This window comes from Rattus norvegicus, chromosome 2 (assembly GCF_021556685.1).
Source record: "Rattus norvegicus strain SHRSP/BbbUtx chromosome 2, alternate assembly SHRSP_T2T, whole genome shotgun sequence".
NCBI classification, from domain to species: Eukaryota; Metazoa; Chordata; class Mammalia; order Rodentia; family Muridae; genus Rattus; species Rattus norvegicus.
In genome coordinates, this window is record NC_141535.1 from 104,203,024 (window position 1) to 104,229,709 (window position 26,686).

Here is a 26,686-nt window from a genome sequence, read left to right on the forward strand (position 1 = left end):
GGACTGACCCTGGACTCTGACCTCATAGGTAGCAATGAATATCCTAGTAAGAGCACCAGCGGAAGGGGAAGCCCTGGGTCCTGCTAAGACTGAACCCCCAGTGAACTAGACTGTGGGGGGGAGGGCGGCAATGGGGGGAGGGTTGGGAGGGGAACACCCATAAGGAAGGGGACGGGGAGGGGGATGTTTGCCCGGAAACCGGGAAAGGGAATAACACTCGAAATGTATATAAGAAATACTCAAGTTAATAAAAAAAAACTGTCATACACCTCAAATTTCATCATTTGTGACGATTAATTTTGCTTGTAAATGAATTTTTATGTAAAACTATCTATGACACTGACTTCTAGGCAGAACTCCGAGTGATTCTTTAATGTCATTAGCTTCTGTTTAGGCTTCTGAGAAATTATTTGGATTAGGTAATTGAAGTGGAAAAACTGACACTATAACTGGGCTGGACTATTCCTTAGGCTTGGTTGCTAGAATGTACAAAGGGGAGAAAGCTCACTGAGTATGAACATTTGTTGTGCTCTGCTGCTTAACTAGGAAGTGACTTCACTAGCTGCAACTTCCTGATATCAGAATTGCACTATTATGATGCCTCGAGTCCTCAAATATTGAGTCCCATTTTCCTAACATAAATAACATTTTATAATACCTTTTCACAAAATTGTTAAAAGAAACTTTAAAATAAAGTGTTTCTACAATGCACAGGAGGGAGGCTGATTTTATGATATACGTAATTAGTTAATTATTAGCCATTGGGATGGTTTTGTGGCAAGAATTTTAAGAATTTGGTCAGATAAATCCCCAGATTTTAGTTAGTAAGCAAAACATAGAATGCCATTTTGTATTATTTTGGAAGATTAATGAAGTGATACTAGTGCTTCTACCTCATGAATGCAGGTCTCTGAGTAACTGAGTTAGAGGAGAAGACTGAAAAATGCTATTTCTCAAAGAAATGGAGAATCATGAAGGCACATTGGAGTTTAATCAATAATATAGTTTAATAACATTCATTATAATAATAAAGAATGTGTAATATATAGCATAAAGTCAAAATGATCAGTGACAACTCTTTGTAACAATAATGTAAAATATAAAAGCTGCAGTGTCTTGTAATGATATATTCTTCTATTGTTGAATGGGAGGTGGAAAGGAACTTTGAAGTAGAATGAGCTGTAAGCATCTTCAGTCATCCTCTGCCATTGATTCCACTGTTAAACACGGAACATATAGAAGCTGTTTGTTGTGCCCTGCTAAATGAATCATAAAATGCCATTGTTAGACAAACATTCTGAGATGACACATTTGCCTCTCTTTAGATAAGATTAATGTTTTCTTAACTCCGCACAAAGAATTATTTGCATCAACAATATACCTGATCTTGAATGGTGCTGTTTTCATTCGTCACATGTATGTTCTAGTGGACACTGTGCTAATAATTTACCAAGATTATCTCTCATATGAAATTAAACAAACACTAATGTTTTTACGCAAGGAGAGTGAAGCCTTTTGACAGTGGCACAGGGCTTAATCCTTCAGAATGTTTAATGGATTTTAAAATCAAATCTGTTTCTAAATGATCTTTTAAAATAATTTCATATCCAAGCTATCCTAAATGGCTTATGGACTGTGGGAAGAAAGGTGAGAAATATAGCAGGCAATATTCTGGGAATCTTAAAGGGGCTAAATTAGGAGTCCATCTGTCACATATACATGTCCATATATGCATGTATGTATGTCTGTGTATAAAATGTGCACATATTTAAACATTATTTAATCAAAGTGTTGTTTAAAAACTCTTTTTCATACTCTGATATCATGATGTGCTCCAATGCTGCTATGATGTTATTTACAATTCTATACAATTGGGCAATGCTGTCCTCCATTCATTTGATAACTTCTTAAAATGTCTTCTTACCTCTCTGTAGGACCTTCCTTCTGAGGGGCAGCAAATGGAATCTTTAATTTTTCAGCATTAGCATTAAAGAAGGTTTTCTCAGGGGGGTCACTTATGGCATCTTTCATAGCACATGCTCTATCAACAGTATTTAGTGAACCTGAAGACATTTTTATGTCATCAGACCTTTTTGGAATATCTTTATAAAATGTATGATCGTCATCTCCAAATATCTAGAGATAGTTTTCAGTTAGAATTTCTTCAATAGAAATCTGTAACACAACAAGACAAAATCATGATCCTCTATCATTTCACATAGTTTACAAAGTAGAAATCAAGTAAAAAATTGAAATATGATACCAATTACTACAAACAGATATAAAGTAATAAAATGAATTGTGTGTCTGAAATGGAGATTCTAAGTTCTTTGCCTCTTACTAAAATTTGTTAAAATTTCATGCAAATTGCAAACAGTAAAGGAACTACTAGAGCATTATTTCAGAAGTGATATGCTGCCTAGAATAACTGTGAATCTAATTACTTTAAAGGTATCTTGACTCTACTTTCTTGGGTCTTGGGGTGGGGTGGGGGAAGAGATCGAGTATCATTTTGGTGGTTTGAATAGGATGTCCCTCTAATTCTAGGCATCTCAATACTTGATTCCCTCCTTGTGACAACTTTTGAGTGGTTAATGTGGTTTGGCCTTCTTGGAAGCAGTATGCTATTGGTGAGAATTTAGGGCTACAAAAGGCCAGATACCATTTACAGTGTACTCTCTCTCTGCTTCATGTTTGGTGTCCTATGAGAGCCATCAGTTCGGGCCCTAGGATTTCTCAGTAACTAATTGGTAACTAGATATACATCATGAAGTACATCCTGTCCTCTGTAAGTTGCTTTTCATCAGTGTTTTACCCCAGCCTTATAACAAATTAAGATACTTCCCAAATGGAACAACAATGATAATTCTCTTTTCTTCTAAGATGGTGGGTTAGGTTAATTCAACTCTATTCATCACACAAGTTTCTTCCCAGGATGCACCTAAGATTATGTTTGACCAGTCTTGAAAAAGATAGGAAAGAAATGATTCTCAGGAAAATCACACTCAAATGATTGTCTTCTTTGATGTGCTGATTGTTCAGAATAGTTTTGCTTCATTTCTCATACCTGATCCTACAAAGGAATACATTTGAATAGGAGTGTCTATATAGGGTGAATCATTAATAGTTATTAAGAATGGAAAATGTATTTTATTGCTTAATTTGGATGGAATATGCAGCTTAATATAGGATTCGATTTTAGTTTGCCAATAGCTGTGTAGTTTGGCATAAAATTATGTTAGGAGCCCAAGCCAAGTAGAGTCCTGGGTAAGAAAGCTATTCAAGCTACTTCTCCTTTTTTTTGGACACCCAAATAAATTTAGTTTTAAAATTTAAAATATGTATTTACAATAGTTCATTTTTTATATGTGTATATGAGTTGCATGTAGAAGCCAGAGAACTTTCAAGAGTTGTTCATGCTACTTCTTATGTAATCCTACTCCAGTGAGTCATATAACCATGACTTCCTGCAAAATACTTCCTTGCTGCCATACTTCATTTTGAGGAATATTGCCACAACTTCTTTCCTGTGGACCTTATCCCTTCAAAACTACTAATTAAAATATATGCTTACTTTCTTTTTTGTTTTCTTTTATTGTACTTATTTTTCTTTTTAAATGTTTGTTCTTTATTCATTCTTTATGAAATTTTCATCATGTATCCCTGTACCAATCCTTCCATTTCTGCCCTGCCCTGGTAACTCCCCTTCCCCCAAAATTTTTAATAAATTAAAAATAAAGTTTTAAATTTAAAAACCATAAAAATTAACTAAAACAAAAAATTCATCTCTCTGAAATGTGATGTCACATAGTATGTCACATTGTCTACACGTTTTTGCCCAAACGGTTTTACTTGCAAATGTTCATTGAAATGAGTCACTGGTCCAGTTCAAGGCATCTGGATTTTGCTACACTATCAAAACTGGAAACTCGTAGCAATTCCTCTCCTCCTATATCCTGGATATCCTGATGTTGCCCTTAGTCATAGCAATCCTTTAAATTTGAATTTGTAGGACCAGCCCCTTCTCATGCTTTAGCGCCTGAGGCATATGTGCAGCTTGATCTTCATGTGGGTCCCCTAACAATTGGTGTGGTGGCTGTCTATGACTCTGTAGACTGTCTCTGGATACCTTTCTTCCAGCTGGGCAGCCTTGTCTGATGTCAGTGTCAGAATATGCACTTATTCCTGTTGTGAATTGATGTACGACAGTGAGTTAGTACCCATGGAATGTCTACATTTCTCTGAGGAGGAGGAGAAATGGAGCAAGGTGATTGTGAGGATGGGACTTGGAAGAGGAGTGCTACAATTAGGATACAAAGTAAATAAAAAAATTGATGAAAAATTAATAATAAAGTTAAGAGCTACAGAAAATGTGAGGTCCATAAGACAGTATTTTATATAATACAAACATACACTATTTTTCTTTATATTAGTAGAAGTTAGTGTTAAAATAATATAAAGTATTTAATACATTATACTAGTTATTTATCATTATTCATTTTGTCACATATGATGTTTGTACACAATTGTATACAATGTTTTTATATGAACATCAGTGGAGTTGAGGTGGATATTTCATCATAATAGTCTTATCAGTATTATACACAACTATTATGTACTCCAAAGTAGTGATAAAATGGAAAAAAACCCCAAAACACTATGTAATCGAAATTTTTTCAATTTCACTGTAGTTTTCTTGGACTACTATTATATGTGCAACATATTGTTGGCTAAAATATCAATATCTAAAATCAGTATCTAAAACGAAAGGGCAAAAGAAATGATTCTCTTACTTCAAGCTACATTAACAAGCTCCCTTCCCAAACCTTCCTGAAATAGACTAATACATCCTCCACTCCAAAAGAGTGCAATCCTAAGGTGTTCTTTAACAGCACTGATCTTTCTGAGATTTTCCCAATTCCTGGCTCACAAATGAGGACTTTGTTCCAAATGGCCAAAGCCAACAGATCCGCTTACCTTTTTGGAAAGGTCATTCCCAAATAACGAGTTGCTGGAAGTAGAATGCCATGGAATATAGGGGTTATGTGAACAGATAAACTGTTAAGAGTCTAAGTCTTCATGGGAGAAATTTTAATCTTTAATAACACATGAATAAGGTGTTTTAGTAGGATGAAGTTTTGTTGTGGCATCTGTGGTAGAAAACTAAAAATATAGAAAAAAAGAGAATTTTATGTTTGATTGTCTTACATTTGCTTACAAGACTCTAAATACAAAGAAACATCTGGGTAAATGTTTTATAGACCAGCTCATAGCATAATCAGAATTCAAATGAAGTTAAGAATATATGGCTAAAGTATTGCCTAAAACATTTTCTGCAAATCACTTCTCAGTTTAGAATCATGGGAATTATTTTAAAATCATGTATGAATTTCTGGCTACTACATGTATGACTACTACTCACAGAACCTAGAGGAAGGTGTTAGGATCCCTGCAATTGGAATGTAGAGTGTTGCAGACCATGTATGTTCTTGGTATGGAAACACCCAGTGTTATTAAAAAGTGAACCATCTTTCCAACCCCCATGGAGACACATTTAATATTTACCTTGGTATAAATACAACTTGGAATACCCTTGTGGCATTATAGAACCTGATGAGCAGAAAACATACTAATGAACCTAAGCAATGCAGTTGTACAAGCTTCTACAATAGAAAAGGCAGAGATGCTGAGGTCCTGAGCAGCAATGAGAACTCAACTCTTCTGTTACCTAAGAAATCATTCTATGGAGTAGAGTATGGGAAAATATTTCAAAGGAGAAAAAGCTATACCTAACCAAGACTCCTCTAAGAATTTATAGTTGAGAAAGACAAATTCAGTAATAGCATCATGTTCCAATCAATGACATATATTTATTTTGTGATATATTCACTATACCGTAATAATAACATTAGGACATAAATAACCCACATCATGACAGTTATGATGTAAGTGGTGAGATTAGAGATATGGTACAACACTGTTGCTTGAGAAAGGATACCTGTTTATAAAATGACAATATGTATGAGCAAAGGAATTGTCTTGGCATGGGAAATCATTCCAGAGTATAACCCGTAAATATAAACCTATGTACCTTTAAAAATGCATTTCTTCTATCTTTGTATGGTTCCCGAAGAATTTACTGTATCATTATCTTTGGATAGCAGAATCTTTTGATCAAATTTCTTGATCAGAGACACCAAATAAATTACATAAATCTGTAGAAAGCAAGTTTCTTTATATATTTAGAATGAAATCCCCCTTTAAAGAAAAACAAATGAGAATTGTAGTTGTCATTGTACATTGGAGAAATTTCCTGAGAAACCTTTTTTGTTGAAAAATATCAGTTTAGACAAGTGATTCTCAGCTTGTATTTCACAATCACTTTGGGGGTCACATATCAGATATCCTGCATATTAGATATTTCATACATTACACATTATAATTCATAGCAGTAACAAAGACTAGTTTTGAAATAGCAGCAAAATAATTTAATGGTTAGGGATTACCACAACATGATAAACTATATTAGTGTCTCTAGATTAGGAAGGCTGAGAACCATTGGTTGAGTCCTATTTCTTTATGAGATTCCAGACCTGTCATCTCGACTCAACAGTGGAACCTACAAGCAGGAAGTTGTGTTTTCTTACTTAAAACCAGAATCAAAGAAGCAGAATTCTGATTGCAGTAGCAATGAAATAAACCTACTCTTTTGTTCAAGTTGCCTTTCCTGGCTTCCAGTTCACAACTGCGAACACTTATCCGCACTCCACTCTCCAGCCCCCAGTTCTGTTTGCCTCAAAGGAGGCCAGCTCCCATGTCAGACAGTCAGACAGGAAACTATCATAACTGCCCTCTGAGGGGCTCGATCTGGCAGCTGACCAGATACAGAGACCCACAGCCAAACATTGGATGAAGTTCATGGACTCTTATGGAAGAGTAAGGGGAAGGATCCAATGACCTGAAGAAGGTAAGAACTCCATAGGAAGACAAACAATCAACTAACCTGGACCATTAGGAGCTATCAAAGCCTGAGCCACCAACTAAAAAGCATCGGCAAGCTATACCATGACCTATGGCACATATGTCGCAAATGTGCAGCTCCGTCTCCATGTTGATCCTTTAACACGTGGAGCAGGGGCTATCACTAAAGTTGTTGACTGTCTCTCGAAAACCTTCCTGCTCTGGCCCCAGTGGGAGAAGATGTGGAACCCTGAAGAGAGTTGAAGTTCCAATGCGGGAAGATTACCTAGGGGGCCCTAACACTGTTAGAGAAGAAGGGGAGAGACTGTGTGAGGGGTAAAAAGGTGGGAGACCACATTCAAGATGTAAAATGAATATATAAATAAACAATCCAATAAATAAATGGAAAATAATAATAGTGAATAACTATTAAAAAAACCCACCAAAACAAACAAAAACCCCAAAGTGCTCTTCTGAAAAATAAGCAACATTAAAAAGGGCAGGGCCCGAAAATATTTCATCCTGATTTTATAATTTGTTGAATTTGTACTTTTTGTTCATAGTAAGTAAAGTTTTAGCTTACAGGCCCACCTCTAATAGTTGTGAAATTTCTTACTTGAACACACTATTTTGCACGTGAAAAGGTCTCCCATTTTCTCATCCATTCCTTTAAGAATGCAAATATTCAATTATTTAAGTTAATCATAAGCAGCAGCTTGTTTGATGGACAGAAATACCACTTTATTCATGAAACACCAGAACTAAACTTCATGTTGAACCAAGGATAGAGAAGTGAGAAAAAAGGGAAGATTCCCAAGTGTTCCTGTACCTTTAAATTGCTCTGAATGTGCACATGGCTACTACCTTCAGGCACTGATCTTCTCTTTCCTCCCTATGATTTGGTCCCAGGTTTCTGACAATTAGAGCCAGACACACTTAGCAAGCCCCAGGGCCAAGGAGGGACCAAGAGGTACCTTTGCCTGTGTTACAAGAATGCCTATACTCAGAGTAGTATCTTTTCTCTTAATGTCTGGGGCCACAGTCTACTGAGAGACAAACTCAGAACATAGCCCAATTAAAATATAACAATAATATTTGTTCTAGAATCACTGCTGTTCCCTTGTAAGTTAAAAGCGGTAGACTATAATTAGATTAGGCAACTTTTCAAATTATTTTACATGGGGTTAGGATGGCAACATTGGGCAAAAGTGAAATTGCTGGTTTATTTTGTGGTAGAGAAGGAAAACAATTTCATGTATCTTCTGGACAGAGGACAACATCCAAGTCTCTGATAAACTATTATAGGTCAGTTGTGAATTAGCTAGTCATTTTGAAGTATTGTTATTTATCAGGAATATTTTTTGGTAAGTATGATTTAAGACATGTATTTTGTAAAGGACACCTTTACCACTACTATTATTTGTTCTGCTATTACTTCAGATGGTGTAGTCAGAGGCAAAATCACTGGGTCAATTTGCATTGCCAAACCGAAGGCCATCTAATATATGAGCAAGTTAACTTTCAACAGAAGGTGCTAAATTGTATTTTTGTGATGAATTCTTTAGCTTCTCAGTCTTTTATCTACAATGTCTCTTATCCTGAAGTCATATGTTTCCATAGTTCAAGTCAACTGTCATCATCAGTTAATCTCAAGGAAGGAAAGTTCGTATGCATCTCTAGAGAGATGTTGAACATTGGGGATCCAAAAACCTTCTTTACCTATAAAGCAGATACTATAACAAGGACTGATTCTTGACTCCAATTCACCTCTTCTTATTCAGCATCAATTTTATCCCTCGTGTACCAGTGTGATTCAACTGATAGTGTTCTTAGTATTTTATATGACTTTTGTCCCTTTTCAGCAATGATAGCTAATATATCCTGTATGGGATAAAGACAAGCTTCTGTTAGTGTACATCCACATTTCTGAAGCACAAATGTCTATTATTGTGAACCAGAACCAAAGCAATTATGGGCACTGAGCTACAACTGAGAGGAATGAAGACATTGATATTTTTCCTTTTTAACTTCCAAATATATTTTCTCCCCTAATCCATTTTTCCAGTTTGAAACACTGGATTTTGTTGGACTCAGATAACCTTCACACTTCTGATCCCCAAAGCAATTTGGTGAATGATCCTCTGTGATATTTTTCCTTTCTTCTGTGAATATTCCTCTCAAACATGCCATTCTCAGTTACTATTGAGATATTTCTCACTCAAAGATCAAATTATTATTTTATTTATTGTCTTCATGGTCTCTGCTATGAATGGTAAAATCTGTGTTTTCAAGGAAGGTTTTTCTAAATATACTTCTGAGACTTATTTCCTTTTTCTTTGACATCTTTTCAACTATCTCAGTTGAAAGATGCTGTCACAGTTAAGAATCCAAGCAAATTTCCATCCTTTTTCTATGGAGTCTGTAAAAATGACTACCACACACAGACTTACTCCATATTTTCTCTATTTTCAAAGTTGGGATGATTGCAATCATAGCTACCAGAAACTTCTGCTGTAAAAAACCAAAGGTGTGGGCAGTAATTTTCATGTGTCTGAGATGATAAACTTGTTCCCAGGCAGCATAGATCCTGGCACAGGTATAGTAATAAAATGGATGCTAAACAGTAAATAAATACTTCCAATGGCAATTTAGTAACTTATTTAAAACAGATTAAGGCATATTAAGTGGCTTTTAAATATAGTCTACTAGGATGAAATGATTAATACCTGGCAAAGATCAAGGCATATATCTAATTCATTGATAATATAAACTAAAGTTCTTTAGATATTTTGAATTATAAGATTGAGTAATCTCAGAGGCAATGATTTTACAGAGGCTCCAGAGTAATACTCAGTCATAAAGAAGCTGTAAGTATTGATGATTAGGGGTTGAGAGGGACACATCCATAGATCCATTTCTTTTAACAAGCTGGAAGGTTTGTGCCTTTGCTGAAATCAGTGCAAAACATGGGAATATAATTTCTTTTTCCCCCAATTTTCTTTTATACACGATGCAATCTTCAATGGGATTATTTGTTTTAAAAAGGTCATATTCTCATGAATATGTTATGTAAACATTCATCAGTTTGTTGAAATAATTTACTTAGAAAAATGGTTAGCAGAAATAATATAAAACAAGACAGCTGTAGAAACGTTAAAGGAAACTCACCAGTATTGGAGAAGAAAGATTTCCATGAGAGACTTGCTAAGAAGGGTTTTTTTCTTTATTGGTGCTGGCAGAATTTGATAATTCCCAACAAGTTGCTTTTTGTTTGGTGCTGGTGGGGCTATGTATACATTGACTTTGCGGGTATCAGATTCACAAGTAATTAATTGATTTATAAAAAAATGTATTTTTCAGGTTTCTCTGATTCTATGAAAGAAGGTATGTCATCGTTTGTTGTAGTTGAATTCACTTAGCTCTTGCATGCCCTTTTCCTTTTATAGCACGCATGCCTTCTGTATTACCACAAATAAACAAAATATAGTAAAATTTATAATAATGTCATTGTGTCCTAAGGCACTGGATATCTTTTTGAATATTGCCCATACTTATGGTATAATCAGTAAATTCTTGTGTTTGCCTTGAAAGCTATGCATATAGGTATTAGAATTAAGCAACAAAATAGTACCAATCTTTTAGCCATCCTCTGTAACTTTCTGACTGGACAGCCGTGGGCAGCTGTAAATTGACAGCAATATCTATACAGCATAACTTGCCTGACTGCACTTCTATGACAGACCTTGGCTTTACCCTCTGAATTGCAAACAAAAATCTCAAATCATAGTATCTATGACTGTCCTATGGGTATATTTTTCTATACTAAGACTTGCATAAGAGATAGGCATGGTGGCATATGCCTCAGATCTCAGGAGCAGAAGCAAGAGGATCTCTATGAGTTTGAGGTGTACAGAGCAAGTTCCAGGACAGGCAGAGCTATTACATAGAGAAAATCCAATTTGCTATTGAGTTGCTATTCTAAAAATATATGTTAATGGTTTATATATCAAAGTAGGTGTCATTTCTTCACATATCCTTAATTAATAAACTAAACCTATTTCTGGGATTAACCTCTTACATAAACCCAGGATGACTGTAAAGAGGTTCCCAAGTTTACAGGCAATTCCTAACAATAGGCGATTCTTATGCACAGGCGAAGATTCCCTTCACATGGTTCAGTAATTTCCACATTACTGTTTGTTATATATCATATATCCAGTGCTAAATAATTCTAATTTTTCAGTTATGGAAGCAGAACATTATGATCCCCTATAATCTCCTCCTCGTGAAGAGGAGCATTTGGATTTCTGGGCAGTGCATCATGATATAAGGGGCAGCTGCTGTGACCATGTTCCTTTCCCTTTAACTCACCTGGATTAGAAAGATTATTCTGGGAATCAGAGTCCACTCCATAAGGGTGAAATAATGAGGTCTCATAATAAACTAAAACTGAGTCTTCTTCAAATAATTTCAGGGAGTTTTCAATTGGAAAGTTTATAAGAGAAATCTATGACAAAAGGGGAAAAACACAGAGGGTCTCTGTCATGTATTACTGCAATTCATATTTGACATTTAGTCTTGGAGGCTAATAATGTGTAGTTTAAAATTCTGAGAAAAAGTCAGCAGTTATAAAATATAGGGCAGAGGTTTCTGTTAGAAATTTTTTTTTTTATTAACTTGAGTATTTCTTATATACATTTCAAGTGTTATTCCCTTTCCCGGTTTCCGGGCAAAATCCCCCTCCCCCCTCCCCTTCCTTATGGGTGTTCCCCTCCCAACCCTCCCCCCATTGCCGCCCTCCCCCCATAGTCTAGTTCACTGGGGGTTCAGTCTTAGCAGGACCCAGGGCTTCCCCTTCCACTGGTGCTCTTACTAGGATATTCATTGCTACCTATGGGGTCAGAGTCCAGGGTCAGTCCATATATAGTCTTTAGGTAGTGGCTTAGTCCCTGGAAGCTCTGTTAGAAATTTAAAAGCTGAATTTGAGGCCACATGTTCAAATGTGATAATCGTACTACAATACTATATAAGAGGATGATTTCCAGTTTTTACATTGTGATGGCCAGTATGTGAAACATTCTGTCCACTTGAGTTGCTTTGGTTACATTTGACACATAGACAGCAGAGCATGTTTGTAATGAAGATAATAGAAAGGCACAATAAAGAAGGGTAGATGACCTCTCCATGTGGGTACCATCCTATTGAAATATTCCTTGGGCTGACTAAAATTCAAGAGACAGGCAAACCAAACTAAGCAGAAACATTCACAAATCTCTGATGTCTCAGTGGAGATGCAATGGTTAACAGCTTGGTCATAAAGTTCATTATTTGGAAGTATTTAAAATAAGGCCCATTTGGAGCAAGCTTGATAATTATGGTATCCATTGGTAGGTTCTTTGGGACCCTATTTTTTCCTCCTGATCTTTGATTCTACACAGTATGAGGAAATTTTTTTTGAGTTAGATTTTCTTTCCTATAGTACATTCCTTACAGGTCCAGGGCAACTGGTCAGTTAATAATAAATCAGAAACTCAAGTACTGAGAGTCAAAATAACCATTTGATTTCTATACTGTATAAATTTTGATATAGTATTTGAAAGGTAGCTATCATGGAAAAATACACTCAAGAATTTCCCTAAACCAATCATAATCAGCAACAAGAGATCAAAGGTATATTTAACCACACTAATGAGGAGTCATAACAACTGTACCAAATTAAAGACAATCCTAAATATGTTGCATTTGTTTCATTGGGGAAACCACCTTGAAAACAAGTACAATTTCATTCAAGCTACACTGCTTATATCAGAGTTCAGTCTTGACTGCTAAACACATTACCCAAAATTTTTATCATTTCATAGTATTTGTTCTCACTGGGCTAGTCTAAGAATATTCTAAATCACAAAAGACTGAGTCATTGAACTCAAGCATCCATTTGCAAGACACTTACTTCAAACACATCTATGATTCTTCCCCTCCAGAAGATCATAATGGCAAGTTGTACTCATTTTACAAAATGAAACAAAACCAAAACCAAAACAATTAGTAACAACATAAAAACCCAGACTCTCAGGATAATCCTGTATTCATGTATCATTGCAAAGACTTATCAAAGCTAAGCATAATGTATATGTCTTATTACCTTTTTGGCAATATCATTTGCTAATCGTTTATTGTGGGAACTAGGCAGATATAGGATACTTGGCACAACAGATAAATCATAAGCTGTCATCTGGTTCACAGAAGAATTCCTCTCAACTTAATATAATAATTTGAAACGTTGTCTTAGAAGAGTAACATGTGAGTGCAGTAGTTTTCTAAAAGACTAAACACAGGGACAGTTATTTTTTTAAATGTCTACTCAATTTTTAAATATAAAGAAAGCAATCAGAGTAATTGTATCTTATGCCGGGTCTCCTGAGAATAAAATGAAAGTTAGAATGTGTACTAGAAATATTGCTTGAAATGTTTTGCCAAATAAAGAAAAATAGATAAATTTAATTGAAATATAAAGCAGAGTACAGGCATGGGCCACTATGACTCCCCAAGTCACACTTGTCTTTGAAAATGTTTTCCAGGGTGGTGAACGATCGAAACCTTTTAATGTCAATCAGTATTTGTAGTAAATATTTCTGTGATATATGATCTCTAAATGTGCATGCAAATATTACTTCTAATTTGTTGTTGTTGTTCATGCAATTCACCAGCCATTACCTCTGCACAGTGGCTACTTTCTCTTCTTCATTGACTTGGTCTGGTACTCCAAGTCATTCTTCATATAGTCGAGATGTCAGCAGACTTTCTTAAGTGATTTGAAGTAATTCCTTATAGAGAAAATATATTTTGTGGAAAAATAAATAATGGAAATTACTCAAAATACATTCAACTGTAAAATTCAGTTTAATTCTACTTTTTTTTCACAGCTCCCAAAATTTCTCCTAGTTAGAGCATTTACTGATATGAGGGTCAAGTAAGTTTCATCCTTCAAAACTAGAAACCTAAGAGCAAATTTTTCAGATGTGCTTGGGTTGCAGAAAAATCTCTTATTTGCTTAATGTCCCTCTAGTGGGCAGTTGAGCAATCCAGTACACAGAAGAGATCAATACCTCAACTTGAATAGTAATTTTAAATGACAGAAACATGTAAACATGGTAACCACAACAAAGTCAACCAAAGTAAGTTATTATCTGATTTCTTAGGAGCAGAAAGTCATGACTGGCACTGAAAGCATGAGGTCGTGGCTCTTAAATTCCTGTGACCATTTCACTAAACAAGCATGATGTTCCTAACTGTAGTCTAATTGTTTAAGATGATATTCCCAGATAATGTAGTCCTTACCCATCCATCGAAGGAGATTCTTTTTGCAATGGATGATGACTATTGAAAACTGCACGTATTCAAGGTACAAAGAACAAAATATCCTGTGGCTCCATGCCCCACTGCCTACATATACGTACTAACTCCTTAACCTTGGGCTCCAAAAATTTGTTTAAAAAGTCAGAATGATTGTATACCAGAGGATCAGGATATCTGCTTTGGGATTGGGCCTCAGAGAAATGCAGGAGAAGCTTCACTTTTGTTAGTCCCACAGTCTGGTTGTTTAAGCAAGTTCTAAACAAAACATTATCCAAGTTAGTAACACTAAATCAAAATGAGGAAATCTCATGAAGTCAAACTTTTAGATAAGGAACTACATGCAAATAAATACTATGAAGAGTGAGGAAATTGGTCTTTCTCAAAAATGAACCCCCTAATTTGTAAGCCAATCACAGTTGGTTCCTTTGGAAATAGTACAGATACTAACAAGGATAATGGACTCATCAGGTTATTTGAACATATTTATGGATTTATTTGTATCTACAAAATAACAGTTAAAGAAAATGTATTTTATCAGAAGTGGGAGATTGAAGGGAAACAACATTAGAGCAAGGAATAGGGAGGAGTGAAATGATTTTAATTTTTAAATATAACAATAAAATTATGGTGCTGAAGGAATGGCCCAGTACTTAAGAATACGTGTTACATAGCCATGTGAACCTTCATTTGGATACCAATATTTTGTGAGTGAGAGGGACAAGCAGACCAAGAGATTCTACTGGGTATGTACAGCAAAGATATACATGAAGGAGTCACGTGCTCTATACCTAGGAAGAGAAACCTGCCTCTCAGAAAAAAAGGAGAGTGACACCCTTAAGAACACTCTTAGACAAATGCATCTGAGGAGGCATGCATATCAGGTGAAACTCATATGCATGTATGAAGTGACTCTCCATATACTTGTGGAAGAATCAAATGAAAGATACTTAGTTACATTACTGCTCATTATGACAGCTTTTTGTTTTTGTTTTTGCTTTTTTATCAGATTTCTCTTATATGTTATCTACTACCACTCAAGGGAATGCATAATGAAGGAAACTACTCAAATAGATTGAGAAGAATCCTGAGGGTGTATGATGCAAGGACTTTCCTTACCTTTAAGATACATGCTACCATATACACAGATGGATTATTTTTTTATGTTTACATCTTCTTCACAATCCAACTTCTTCATGATGCTATGTTGTGTGAAATTATGGATATATCCTGAATTTGGGGCCCCTTTTCTTGGATGAAGAACAGCATATCCTGAGAAGAAAATGGAAAATACCTGTCATGTCACATATAGCACAGGTGCTATTTGCTTTTTGAGAATCAGACCAATGGTGTGTTCAGCTGCAATGAGAGGTTTGGCATAGACAAAGAGGACTTGAACTGGTTTTGTGACTCAGTCACTTATTATACTCAATGCACTCTAATGTTAACCCTGAAAGCTCAAGCAACACTTAATTTTATCAGATTTTACACATTAGTAAAGAGATCCAAAATTTTTAGTAGATGGGCCCTGGTGAAAAGCCCTCTCTTTAGTTTCCTATTGTATAGCCAATGATTTGATAGATGCACAATTGTTTCTCCACATTGTGAAAGATTAGATTAGGGTAGTGGGCATTTAAGAAACAGGATTTTGTCCTAAGTACAGCCAGAGAAGAACCATGAGAGACCTACCAGAATTTCTGTGGGCTGATTTCGATCATCACAAATTGTTGTCAGCTCTTTTTCAAGTAGGTTTTCTGTCTTATCAATAGACAAGACCATACACATTTGGTCCTGGTGGGAGGTATTTGAAATAAGGACTGTTTGGAGGAAAAGGGATAATTATGGGTCTCCAATGACAGGTTCTTTTTTTTCTCCTAATCTTTGAGTGTATGCAATATGAGAAATATTATTTTCTGAATTAGACTTTCTTATAATATATACTCCATACATTCCTGGGGTAAATGGTCAATTAATAATAAATAAGACTTAAATACTGAGTCAAAATAAATACTTGATCCATATTCTGTATAAATTTTACTATTTTATTATACTATTTGAAAGGTAGCTACCAGGCAAAGCTCTGACCCATAAGTCTTCCTGTTTGAAAGAAATGCAGGGATGGAAATGGAGAAAACACTGAGGAAAAGAAGGTCCAGCAACAGGCCTATAGTGGATGCCAGCTCAAGGGGAGGCCCCAAGACCTGATACCGTTACTGAAGCTATGGGGCATTCACAAATAGAGACGTACCATGACTGCTCTCCAAAACACCCAACAAACAGCTGAGTCAGATGCAGATATGTGCACCCAATCAACGAAGCTGCTGACCTCTCTGGTTGCATTATAGAAAAGCTACAGGAATCTAAGGAGTAGGGCAACCACCCTGTAGGAGGACCAGTACTCTTAATTAACCTGGACCCCTGAGATCTCTTAGACAATGGATCACCAACCAGACAGCATATACCAGTTGATTTAAGACCTCCAACACATAGACTCCCAGGTCTTGGTTCAGTCAGAGAAGATGCACCTAACCCTTAAGGGATGGGAGGCCCCAGGAAGTTTAGAGGTCTGGTGGAGTGGAGGGAGGGTGGAGACATCCTTCTGGAGACAGAGGGAGGGAATTCGAGGCTGGGGGGGGGTGGAGGGTAAAGGATGTGGAACCCTTGCGGGGGGGGTGGACCCTGAGAGAAATAAAATCTGGAGTTTAAAAATAAATAAATAAATAAATAATCATAAAGCAACAAAAAGAATTTCTCTAAACCATTCATCATCATTGTCAAGAAACCAAGGGTATATTTGATCACACTATTAAGGTATCATAACTATATCTGATAAAATCAGATTAAATTATATTATCTTTGTTTGGTTGGGGAATCCACCTTGCAAACAAGTAAAATTTTACATTGATTCAGTCTTGATTGCTGAACCCACTACCCTGTACCAATGTTGTTTTGTTAATCATTTCACATTGCTTTCAGTGGGTTTCTCTAAGGATGTTCCAAATCACAAATGACAAAAGACTGAGTCATTGAGCTCAACACATTTACACTTTACTCAGTAAACTGCACAAATGATTTCTCCCTTCCAGAAGGTCTCAATGGAAAAATATACTTATTGTCCCTGCTCCCAAACCCCATGGGAGAGAGAGCTGATCGCCCAGAAGTGTGGGCAATCCTGAGACTGCAGGGCAGGAGACACTGCCACTTCTGCCCACCTTTGCCCACATCCTTGGTCCAAGAAGAAACTGTATAGTGCTTCTGGGCCTTGGAAGTTAGGAGCAGTCAAGCTGCAGGAGTCCTGCGGTCCAGACTATTCCTAGATCTGAGCAGACTGGGTCAGACAGCTCCCTGCACCCAAATCCTATGGGAGGTAGAGCTGGACCTTCAGAAGGGCAAACAGGCCTAGGAAACAAGAGGAGGCTACTCTCTGCCCACATTTCTGACTCTAGAGGAAAATACCTAGTGCCATCTGGGCTCCCCCCCGCACCCTCTCCCTGCACACAGGGACCCAGGAGAAGTAGGGGCAGGAACTTTTGATTGCTCCCCTCACAGAGAGCTGAAAGTCAGCCCCGAAGAGCGACTTCAGGCCTGAGACCAGAGGTAAGACCAACTTTTCTGTCCCAAGTCACTGCCTGGGGTACTCAGGACACACAAAGGCAAAATTCCTCTGGACTAGACACTTCCAGTTTCTAGCTGGTGTCTGAACCTCGCTGATCCTGGCCTACAGCTCCCTGCTCCCAAACCCTGAGAGGGAGAGAGCTGATCGCCAAGAAGTGTGAGCAATCCTGAGACTGCAGGGCAGGAGAGACCGCCACTTCTGCCCACCTTTGCCCATATTCTTGGCCCAAGAAGAAATTGTATAGTGTCTCTGGGCACGAGAAGATTGGAGCAGTCAAGCTGCAGGAGACCTGTGGTCCAGACTGCGCCTGAATTTGAAAGGAACCAGTCAAACAGCTCCCTGCACCCAAATCCTGTGGGAGGGAGAGGTACACCTTCAGAGGGGCAGACATAAGTGGGAAATGAGAGGAGACTACTCTCGGCCCACATTTCTGACTCCAGAGGAAAACAGCTAGCACCATCTGGGCCCCCTGTGCACAGGGACTTAGGAGAAGTAGGGGCAGGCCCTTCTGGTTCCCGCCCACAGGGACAGTTGAAAGCCAGTGGACAGGAACTACTACATGCCTGAGAGCAGAACACTCTGTTCCCATAACTGTCTGAAAGAAAACCGGAAAACAGGTCTACAGCACATCTGACACACAGGCCAATAAGAAGGTCAAGCCACTGTCAGAAATAGCAAAACAAGGTAACACCAGAGAAAACCTGATGGCAAAAGGCAAGCGCAAGAACCCAAGCAACAGAAACCCAGACTACATGGCATCATCAGAGCCTAATAGGCAGACCTATAAGAATTACACCAGACTTCTCACCAGAGACAATGAAGGCCATAAGATCCTGGACAGTTGTCATACAGACCCTAAGAGAACACAAATACCAGCCCAGGTTACTGTATCCAGCAAAACTCTAAATTAACATAGATGGAGAAACCAAGATATTCTATGACAAACCCAATTTAAACAATATCTCTCTACAAATTCAGCCTTACAAAGAGTAATAAATGATAAAGCCCAACAAAAGGAGGCAAGCTACACTCTAGAAAAAAGCAAGAAACTAATCGTTTTGCAACAAAACAAAGAGAGGACAAGCACACAAACATAATCTCACCTTCAAATACGAAGATAACAGGAAGCAGCAATCACTATTCCTTAATATCTCTCAACATCTATGAACTTAATTCCCCAGTTAAAAGACACAGATTTACAAACTGGATACGTAATCAGGACACAGAAGTTTGCTGCCTACAGGAAACACACCTCAGAGACAAAGACAGACACTACCTCAGAGTAAAAGTCTGGAAAACAACTTTCCAAGAAAATGGTCTGAAGAAGCAAGCTGGAATAGCCATTCCAATATCGAATAAAATGGATTTTCAACCAAAAGTCATCAAAAAAGGTAAAGAAGGACACTTCATATCCATCAAAGTAAAAATCCACCAAGATGAACTCTCAATCCTAAATATCTATGCTCCAAATACAAGGGCACCTACATACATAAAAGGAACCTTACTAAAGCTCAAAGCACGCATTGAACCTCACACAATAATAGGAGGAGATTTTAACACCCCACTCTCATCAATGGACAGATCATGGAAACAGAAATTAAACAGAGACATAGACAGACTAAGAGAAATTATGAACCAAATGGATTTAACAGATATTTATAGAACATTCTATCCTAAAACAAAAGGATATACCTTCTTCTCACCACCACATGGTACCTTCTCCAAAATTGACCATATAAATAAAATTCTTGCAAACTGACTCCAAGAACACATCAAAACAATCATCCATCATGATCAAGTAGGCTTCATCCCAGGCATGCAGGGATGGTTTAATATGGTGTAATATATGGAAAACCATCAACGTAATCCATTATATAAACAAACTGAAAGATAAAAACCACATGATCATTTCATTAGATGCTGAGAAAGCATTTGACAAAATTCAACACCCCTTCATGATAAAAGTTCTGGAAAAAATAGGCATTCAAGGCTCATACCTACACATAGTAAAAGCCATATACAGCAAACCAGTAGCTAATATTAAACTAAATGGAGAGAAACTTGAAGCAATCCCACTAAAATCAGGGATTGGACAAAGCTGCCCACTCTCTCCCTACTTATTCAATATATTTCTCAAAGTCATAGAAAGAGCAATAAGATAGCGAAAGGAGATCAAAAGGCTACAGATTGGAAAGGAAGAATTCAAAATATCACTATTTGCAGATGATATGATTGTATATTTAAGTGACTCCAAAAGTTCCACCAGAGAACTACTAAACATGATAAACAGCTTCAGCAACGTGGCTGGGTATAAAATTAACTCAAATCAGTAGCCTTCCTCTACACAAAAGAGAAACAACTTGAGAAAGAAATTAGGGAAACGACACCCTTCATAATAGTCCCAAATAATATAAAATACTTCAGTGTGACTTTAGCCAAGCAAGTTAAAATCTTTATGATAAGAACTTCAAGCCTCTGAAGAAAGAAATTGAAGAAGATCTCAGAAGATGGAGAGATCTCCCATGCTCATGGATTGGCAGGATTAATATAGTAAAAATGGCCATTTTACCAAAAGCGATCTATAGATTCAATACAATCCCGATCAAAATTCCAATCCAATTCTTCATAGAGGTAGACAGAACAAATTGTAAATTCATCTGGAATAACAAAAAACCCAGGATAGCTAAAACTATCCTCAACAATAAAAGACTTCAGGGGGAATCACTATCCCTGAACTCAAGCAGTATTACCAGACAACAGTCATAAAAATTGTATGGTATTGGTACAGAGACAGGCAGATAGAGAAGTGGAATAGAATTGAAGACCCACAAATGAACCCAGACACCTATGGTCACTTGATTTTTGACAGAGGAGCCAAAACCATCCAATGGAAAAAAGATAGCATTTTCAGCAAATAGTGCTGGTTCAACTGGAGGTCAAATGTAGAAGACTGCAGATCGATCCATTCTTATCACCCTGTACAAAACTTAAGTCCAAATGGATCAAGGACCTCCACATCAAACCAGATACACTCAAACTAATAGAAGAAAAAGTGTGGAAGAATCTTGAACTCATAGGCACTGGAGAAAATTTCCTGAACAAAACACCAATGGCTTATGCTCTAAGGTCAAGAATTGACAAATGGGATCTCATAAAACTACAAAGCTTCTCTAAGGCAAAGGAGACTGTCGTTAGGACGAAACGTCAACCAACAGATTGGGAAAAGATCTTTACTAATCCTACAACAGATAGAGGCCTTATATCCAAAATATAAAAAGAACTCATGAAATTAGACCACAGGGAGACAAATAACCCTATTAAAAATGGGGTTCAGAGCTAAACAATTCACAGCTGAGGAATGCCAAATGGCTGAGAAACACCTAAAGAAATGTTCAACATCTTTAGTCATAAGGGAAATGCAAATCAAAACAACCCTGAGATTCCACCTCACATCAGGCAGAATGGCCAAGATCAAAAACTCAGGTGACAGCAGATGCTGGCAAGGATGTGGAGAAAGAGGAACACTCCTCCATTGTTGGTGGGATTGCAGACTGGTACAACCATTCTGGAAATCTGTCTGGAGGTTCATCAGAAAATTGGACATTGCACTACTTGAGGACCCAGCTTACCTCTCCTTGGGCATATACCCAAAAGATGCTCCAACCTACAACAAACACACATGCTCCTCTATGTTCATAGCAGCCTTAATTATAATAGACAGAAGCTGGAATGAACCCAGATGTCCTTCAACAGAGGAATGGATACAGAAAATGTGGTACATCTACACAATGGAATATTACTCAGCTATCAAAAACAATGACTTTATGAAATTCATAGGCAAATGGAGGGAACTGGAAAATATCATCCTGAGTGAGGTAACCCAATCACAGAAAAACACACATGGTATTCACTCATTGATAAGTGGGTATTAGCCTAAATGTGCGAATTACCCAAGATGTACAGAACACATGAAACTCAAGAAGGATGAGGAAAATGCAGATGCTTCACTCCTTCTTTAAAAGGGGAACAGGAATACCTTTAGGAAGGCATAGGGAGGCAAAGTTTAGAACAGAGGCTGAAGGAATGCCCATTCAGAGCCTGCCCCACATGTGGTCCATACATATAAAGCCATCAAACTAGATAAGATGGATGAATCAAAGAGGTGCAGGCTGACAGGAACCGGATGTTTATCTCTCTTGTGAGACACAGCTGGAAAAAGGTAAATACATAGGTGAAGCAAATGCCAGCAGCAAATCACTGAACTGAGAATGGGACCCCTGTTGTAGGAATCAGAAAAAGAACTGAAAGAGCAGATGGGGCTTGAGACTCCACATAAACAATGCCAACCAACCAGAGCTTCCAGGGACTAAGCCACTACTCAAAAACTATACATGGACTGACCCTGGGCTCCAACCTCATAGGTAGCAATGAATAGCCTAGTAAGAACACCAGTGGAAGGGGAAGCCCCTGGCCATGCTAAGACTGAACCCCCAGTGAATGTGATTGTTTGGGGGAGGGAGGTAATGGGGGAGGATGGTGAGGGGAACACCCACATATAAGGGGAGTTGGTGGGGATAGGGGGATGTTTGCCTGGAAACTGGAAAAGCGAATAACATTTGAAATGTAAATAAGAAATACCCCACTTAATAAAGAAGGAGAAATAAATTGTACTTATTTTACAAAACAAAGCAACACCAAACCTAAAACAATCAAAAACAAAACAAAACAAAACAAAACAACAAAACAAAACAAAACAAAACAAAAAACCCAACCAGACTGTTAGGATAATCCTGTATTCCTGTCTCATTTTAAGACTTATAAAAGCTAGGAAGCATATATATATATATATATTTTCAGTTTTTACTAAAAATATTAAAAATATTGCATCAAATCGTTCCCCCCAAACAGAAAAAGAGGGACAAATTTAATTTGAATATAAAGCTGAGATTATTAGCATGGGTCACTGTTACTCCTCAGTTGACACTGTTTGCTGTCAGTGTGTGCTTTTCTTAAATATTTCTGTGATATGTAATCTCTAAAATGTGAAAGCAAATATTACTTCTAAAATTGGTGATGCTGTTCATCAGCTGTTACCTCTGCACAGTGGCTACTTTCTCTTCTTCATTGACCTGGTCATGTACCCCAAGTCATTCTTCATATAGTCTAGATGTCAGCAAATTTCCTTTGATAATTTGAAGTAATTCCTTATAGAGAAAAAATATTTTGTGAAAAAATAAATAATATAAATTTCTCATTACACATTCAACTTAAAATTCTGTTTAGTTCCAAATTTCTTCACAACTCTCAAACATTACCCTAGTTAGAGCATTTACTGATATGTAGGCTCAATAAGTTTCATCCTTCAAACCTAGAAACCTAAGAGCAGATTTTCAGATGCGCTTGGATTGCAGAAAAATCTCTTCTTTGCTCCATGTCCCTCTAGTGGACAGTTGAGCAATCTAGTACAGATAAAAGATCAATACCTCAACTCCAAGGCTATTTTTAAATAACAGAAAAATTTGTATGGTAACCACAACAAACACAGCTATAGTATCTTATTATCTTATTTCTCAGGAGTAAAAAGAATCATGCCTGTCACTGGAAGCATGAGGTCACATGAGGTCATGTTTCTTAAGAGTAGGTCCTGTCACCATTTCACTAAACAACTGTGATTCCCAACTTTATTCTAAACATTAGTTAATATTCATAGATAATGTAGCCCTTACCCATCCATCAAAGAAGGTTCTCTTTGCAATGTATGGAGACTATTAGAGGAAACCACAGAGTTGCAGGGAGTACTTATCATAGTAACCTGAACCATAGGTTCTAAATATTGGGTAAAAGATTCAGAAATATTGTACCGCAGAGGATCAGAAGTTTTGCTTTGGAAATGAATCTTGCAGAAATGCGGGGGAGGCTTTACTTTTGAAAAATAGTGTCTGAATAAAATATCATCAAAGTTAGTTACACTAATGCTGGAGAGGTAATCTGATGAAGCCAAATTTCTTGATAAAGAATTATATGCACATAAATACTGCTTAGAGTTATGTTCGTCTTTCCCAAAAATGAACTCTGTAGATTGTAGGTCAATCACAGTTGGCCACCTCAGAAATAGTACATATACTACCAAGAATAATGAACTCATCAAGTTTGAAAATATTTATGGTTTTATTTATCTCTATGTAATTATAACAATTGAAGAAAAAGGAGCGCAAATTTGAGCATGAGTGGGAGATTGAGGGAAACATCAGTAAAGCAAGGGAAAGGATGGGGGGAAAAGTATATAAATGAATTTTAGTTTTAAGAATAAAATAAAAATATCATTTTTTGGTGTTGAAGCAAAGGCCTCAGTGATTACAAATACCTGTTTCACAGCCAAGAGGACCTTCATTTGGATATCAATATTTTGTGAGACAGAGAGAAGCAGATCAGGAGATCCTACTTGGTATGTGTAGAGAAGATATATGTTAAGGAGTCACATGCTTTATTCTGAGGAAGAGAAACCTGCTTCTCAGACATAATGTAGACAGTGATAGAGGATGAAGAACCCTGCTAGCCAAACACATTTGATTAGGTATACTACCAGGTGAGACTCATATGTAGATATGAAGTGATCCTCTACATGTCTACATGACATAATCAAATGAAAGATACTTAGTAACGTCACTGCTCATTATAACTGCTTTTCCCCTTGAATCCCTACTTCTTATGCTGTATTGGAGGAACATTTGAACTCTCTACTCTCATACAAGGGAATGTATGATGAAGGAAACTACTCAAATAGAATCAGGGAATCCTGAGGGTGGATGATGCAAGGACTTTCCCTACCTTTAAGATACATGCTACCATATGCACAGATGGATTGTTTTTATGTTTACATCTTCTTCACAATCCAACTTCTTTATTGTTTGACATGATGCTATGTTTAGTGATATTGCCAATATACCCTCAGTTTTGGTTCCATTTTCTTTGTTGAGAGACAGCATATCCTGGGAGAAAAATGGGAAATATTTGTCATGCTTTATACAGCACAGAGCACTCTTTGTTTCTTGAGAATCAGACCAATGGTGTACACAGAAGTGGTGCAAGGTTGGCATAGACAAAGAGGACCTTGGACTGGTTTTTTGACTTAATCTTTTATTGTACTCAATGAATCATGTTAACCATGAAAGCTCAGGCAATATTTAATTTTACGAGATTTCCCACATTAGTAAAATTTTCCAACTTTTCCAATAGAAGGATTCTAGTGAATAACATTCTCTTACCTTCTTATTGTATAGCCAATGATTTGATGCACAATTGTTTCTCTTCATGCTGATGGAATTGAAGAGATTAGGGTTCATTTAAGAAGCAGGATCTTGTCCATAAGGCAGATAGTAACATAAAACATTCCAGAATTACTGTGGGGAGTTTTCCATCATGGCAAATAGAAGTCAGGTCTTTTCCTAGTAGGTTTCGTGTCTTGTTAACTCTAGCAACTGTGAAAACTTTGTCCTGGTGGGGCTCAGAGCCCCTGTGGAACAATATGTTATGAAAGGCCTTCTTTTCTTAACTCTTCTTTCCTTTGCATCTAAGTAGAAAATGAGATCATTACAAGGAACAGTGTCATTTATATAGTTTTTTTTAAATCAGAATTTCAATTGCATAATGTCTCTGTTGTAATCGGTTAGTCTTCCTGTAATGACTATGTATTCTTCTCTATATTCTATACTCTTAGTTATCTTGAGACATGATCTAGTGTTCTTCAGTGGGAAATCTCACAAGATGGTGCAGTCTAACTTTGCACTGCATCATGAGACACCTGACACATAGGTTGAACAAGCTTCTGAGTTGTGTGCAGGCAGCTGCCATCTTGGTTATATCTTGCTTCATAACCAACTTCACCTTTATTCCATCAAGTAGTTTTGTATTGTTTTCAACCATAGTGAATCTCTTCCGGTTTCTAGGTTTCTCGATGAGATTTTAGAAGACCATTATCAATTTTCTCTCATCAGCAGTGTGTCCCCTCCATGAGAAATTATTCATGACTATTTTGTCAGATTCTGGACCCTTGCTTCCATTGTGTTAGTTCAAATCTGAGATCAAAGTTTCTTTTTCTCTTTTAAGACTTCTCTTAGAATATTAGCGCATAATGAAATCTTAAATAAGTTACTTAAAAGAAGTGCATTAAAAATAAACAAAAGTCATATAACAAAATATAATATAAACAGTAGTTAGAACATACTGAGAGACTCGCTATCTAATACAAAATCATAAGTCCTTAAGTCACGAGTAATATTATTCATACTGAAAAGTATTTATGTGTTGTTTTATATATATATATATATATATATATATATACATATACATATATGTTTATGAACAATTTTGAAAATAATTTTCCAAAATATGGAACTTAAAAGCATTCAAGAAGTATATGTGGGAAGTTTTCAAGAAAGGGGAATAAGGGAAAATTATGAAAGCATTCTATTTGAAAAACATATTTTAAAAATTTTCAAAGCTCCAGTACATAAATATTTCATCCATTTCAAGTCTAGAAGCAGGTCTAGAAGATAGACATAAAATATATTTGTGTGATTTGAAATGAGATTTAAGACTGGACTACATGCCTAGGCTATTTCTATTCAGTCTCACAGCAAATTATCTTCAATTCTATGCATATAATATTTTATGTAGCTTTCATTTGTGAAAATGCAGTTCATAGGTAATTTTCTATTTTGACCATGAAACCACATGAGGGGAACCCATGAAGAGCCA

General features: G+C 36.8%; 1 long non-coding RNA gene across 1 annotated transcript in view; it reads right to left on the bottom strand.

Moving 5' to 3' along the window:
- Nucleotides 1-986: 986 nt before the first annotated feature.
- LOC103690087 (uncharacterized) overlaps nt 987-26,686 on the bottom strand; it is a 40,151-nt gene continuing 14,451 nt past the window's right edge. The window contains 15 exon segments of the long non-coding RNA NR_190575.1: nt 987-1,259; nt 1,925-2,175; nt 4,978-5,163; nt 6,092-6,258; nt 8,680-8,841; nt 10,129-10,418; nt 11,332-11,467; nt 13,103-13,285; nt 13,675-13,784; nt 14,475-14,571; nt 15,433-15,585; nt 16,003-16,130; nt 23,024-23,133; nt 24,758-24,920; nt 25,200-25,499. This is a non-coding gene — a long non-coding RNA (uncharacterized LOC103690087).